This window comes from Doryrhamphus excisus, linkage group LG19, assembly GCF_037039965.1.
Source record: "Doryrhamphus excisus strain RoL-2023G ecotype Guam linkage group LG19, RoL_Dexc_Guam_v1.1, whole genome shotgun sequence".
NCBI lineage: Eukaryota > Metazoa > Chordata > Actinopteri > Syngnathiformes > Syngnathidae > Doryrhamphus > Doryrhamphus excisus.
Window position 1 is genome coordinate 2,880,001 of NC_136375.1, and position 4,225 is coordinate 2,884,225.

At 34.6% G+C, this 4,225-nt stretch overlaps 1 protein-coding gene across 2 annotated transcripts in view; it reads right to left on the reverse strand.

Moving 5' to 3' along the window:
• lmo4a (LIM domain only 4a) overlaps window positions 1–1,775 on the reverse strand; it is a 12,928-nt gene extending 11,153 nt beyond the window's left edge. Inside the window, exon 1 of one of the 2 annotated variants that reach the window (XM_058057123.2) lies at window positions 1,641–1,775. The gene's annotated coding sequence lies outside the window, so the exon portion shown is untranslated. The remainder of the gene's footprint in view (window positions 1–1,640) is intronic. The other variant, XM_058057124.2, reaches the window with a different exon arrangement.
• Between the last annotated feature and the right edge of the window lie 2,450 nt (window positions 1,776–4,225).

Sequence of the window (4,225 nt, forward strand, 5' to 3'; positions counted from 1 at the left end):
ATTATTATTATTATATTATTATTATTATTGTGGGGGGGATGGCTATTAGCAACTCCAGACTCGGTGGGCTTGTAATTTGCACGCTCTATAGTGCTACACCGACAGCAGTTTTTGTTCCATGACTTAGGACACTGATAAATTGTTACATACTGCTTACTCTTCTGACTTTTCGACACGACCAAGTAACGTTGGAAAGGCATCTGGCTTCAGCAACACTTTGTCGGCTCGTCCAGCTACTGCCTGTGTTCACAAAACAGTCTGGTGTGAAATGGCGTTGACTGATTAAAATCCATTTCTTTTGCTGGTACAGAAACAGGAACTCCAACCACTTGATGTTTGCCTCGTGAGGAATTGTAACCAAATTTAGCTTTCCCATACACCCAAAGAAACTTCCTGGGAGACATTGCTAACACCGTAAACAGAGAAGCAGAACCTGGGGAAGGGTAGAGCGTATCTGGCCTACTCCGAATGCCCATATAAGGAAGCCAGAATGCATCCTGGCACACAGCAGAGGTGTATGCCAACTATGTACAGTGACATCGGAATCCAGTGTGACCAATGTTATGTCTGTTAAAGGACTAAGAACAACCAGGAGCACAGAAACACAAAGTAAATGCATCTTGTACATCGGAGTCATCATTTGTTTTTTGGACTTGAAAACATTGACTTTTACTTGATATTTACTGTGCGGTTCCCAATTCTAAATTTGTACAGCTACATACAGATGGTCCTCAAAGACTGGGCACATAATATTAATATGAATTATTGTTATTATTATTCATTCATTTTCTACTGCTTATCCTCACGAGGGTCGCGGGGGGTGCTGGAGCCTATCCCAGCTGTCTTCGGGCGAGAGGCGGGGTACACCGTGGACTGGTAGCCAGCCAATCACAGGGCACATATAGACAAACAACCATTCACACTCACATTCATACCTATGGACAATTTGGAGTGGCTAATTAACCTAGCATGTTTTTGGAATGTGGGAGGAAACCGGAGTACCCGGAGAAAACCCACGCATGCACGGGGAGAACATGCAAACTCCACACAGAGATGGCCGAGGGTGGAATTGAACCCTGGTCTACTGTCTGCGCGCTAACCACTCGATCGCCGTGCAGCCCTATTATTATTATTATTATTATACATTTATAATACAGATACCTTATACAAAAAGGGAAATTTAATTAATAATAATTTATTCCAAAATGTATTTATTCAACAACTTTAAATAAAAAAAAATATATATTAATATAAATAAATATATTACAAGCCACGTTAAAAATTCAAACGAAAACATATGTATTTGTTACATTATTTATCAATATTGTATATTACATTTAAATGCATTTGTTTCCAGATTTTAGGGACATCCTGTTCAGCAGTGGCTACCACAGCACCCCCTACTGGTGGCTAGAGTCAAGACACTACGCTGGACATCAGGGTCCACAAAAGACAATATGTTGATGGTAACCACTAATGATGGAATTCTGTGTTCTTTTTAATACTAAATATGAAATAATAATAATTTAAGTAATCGTTATCTATCGTCTAAAATCGTTATTTGTTTTTTTCCTAAGTATCAAACGAGTGTATACTGTACGTCAACACAAAAAGAACGCACGTGAGTTCAAATAACTCACCTATAAATAAAAGAACTCACGTGACTCAGGACCACAACGAGGCGAAAATATAAGATCGTTCGAGTCCACAAAATGCTGAAAACTTCGCTGTGACAGCTGCCGAGAAGCGCAGTTGACATCCAGTCACTTTCACTTTCTCTTTCCTTCGGTCAACTTCCGAGCACGTTTCTGGCAGCTCGTGCTCGGCTTGTTAAATACGTCATTGTTATTAGGCCCGCCCCCTTCATTGAAAAGGGCGTGGCTCTGGTTTCAATACTGTCTGGACGGATGTCCATATAAAAATGTTTTTAAAAAATAAAAATAAAATATGCAACATTTTTAAATAAAAATGTCAGCTCGCGTCTATAAATAATAAATGAAAATATATCATATTTTTAAATATAATAATTTAATAATTTGCAGCCCAAAGCGTGTTTTGGGCATATTGTAAAATTAATTAAAAAAAAAAATTCAACAAAATTGTAAGGCATTTTGCAAAAAAATAATGTAAAGAAAAACATCTGAAATACTAATAAGTAATAATAACACAAAATTATGTCTTTGATATTAAAACTGTGAGGAAAATGACATAAATGAGGGCTAATTCGCTAATTAATTAACACCATTCAGCTACTGTTTGATGTGACTTGTATGTACTGTATTAAAATGTAATAGCTTACATAGTATTCGAATGATACTTATTGATAATAATGTATTATTTCAATTATTACATTTTAAGTGATACAATAGAAAAAAAAATCACATTTTTCATTTCATAAGTATATTTAACATTTGGCATATCTTGACGTTTTAGAGGCCTAGTAGTGTCCTATATTACATTAGTAGAGCGCGACCTCTAGTGGAGAAACTGCAGAGTGCATCACACATGTCCATACGGGGCAGATAACTTGGGGAAATAAATCACTTTCTGTCGATTATTTTGCATGAATCTATGTTTTTGTGCTACACTAAGGGTATCAAGTTGAGTTGTTTTCGAATAAGTAGTATATTTACCATAAAGGACGTGTCACACATTAATTTATCGTATTTTCTGGACGATAAGTCGCTCTGGAGTATAAGTCACACAAGGCCAAAAATGCATCATTAGGTAAAAAAAACAAAACATACTTAAGTCGCTCTGGAGTATAAGTCACAGGAACAGCCAACCTATGAAAAAAAGTGCGACTTATAGTCCAGAAAATACAGTATGTTATTTATACTCATTTATTTGCTGCTCAATTTTTTACGAAACCAATGTCATACTTTTATGATTAAAAAAGTTAAGTTGTTTTAGTAGCATAAGTGTGAAATATTACAGAAAAATATGTTATTTTTTTAAAAGTCATATTAGGATGGGAAACAAAGACGTCGTAATTCCTGGAAAATTATGCTGTGACAAAGTTAGAATGTTACAGTCAAAAACTGTATTATGGGAGTAAAGTCATAATTATGAGAAGAAACTTGCCAAAATACAGTTAAAGTGCTTAGAAAGGGTCTTAAAAACAGCAGAAATTAATAAAAGCAGTATTTGGAAAAAAATTAAGTAAAGTACATAGTGAAAAAATGGCATTTTAATGAGAAGAAATGTAAATTAGAGAGAATAAACTTGCAATATTATGAGGAAAAAATCATGTTATTTTAGTTGGTTAGTAAGTAAATATTAAACAAAAATAGTCATAACATCATGAGAAACAAACAAAACAATAAAGTTTCATTTTTGGAACTCTAAGTTGGGGTTAAGTTATTAACCCTTGGATGCATAAGTGGGTCAAAAATGACCCGGTCAGGTTGTTTTCTTGAAATATCTTTGTAATGAAAAATTGTTATCATTTCATATTCCAGGTATTCCTCAAAAATCATATTTTTGATATCATGCCATTCACATTTTTAACTTATCTTTATGCAACACACAATGCATCCTCACATTTTCTATTGTTGTACGGGGTCATTTTCTTTTTCAAAGATGTAAAAAAGTGAAAAATGAAGATGTTTCTAACATGAAATCATTCTTGTGTGGTCCTAAAAAATAATACTAAATATCATACAAGTGATTATTCCTAACCAAAATGGCAAAATTGGCATAAAAAGGCATTGATTCTAGTATGGGTGATTTTTGACCCACTTATGGAAGAGTGTAGGGTCCAGTCACTCGTGCATCTAAGGGTTAAATTATGGGAATAAAGTAAAAATATTTTGGGAATAAAGTCACAATATTAAAATGAAAAAAATTACGACAACTGAAGAAGAAAGAAGAAATATTTAGAAAAAAACAACAGCAACAAACTTGATCAAGTTCTTACATCAATAGCAATAGCATTGCACTGCCAAAAGAATCAGCTATTTTTGTTGTCGAAATATTTTTAGCTGTGAAGAAGAAACTGGTGTAATTTTTTATTTTCCATTTTTTATGTACGCGTTACTTAACAAAATAAAGTTGGCCTTACATCCTTTAATATTCATCTATGTGGCCCTCGCTGGAGAAACATTTGGACACCACTGCTATCAAGTCATTCAGATGAGTAGTGTGCCTGTATATACACATTCTGACCAACAGGGGGCAGCAAACTACTATAAAGTGCAGTAAAAGACAAAGCGAAGAAGTCGAC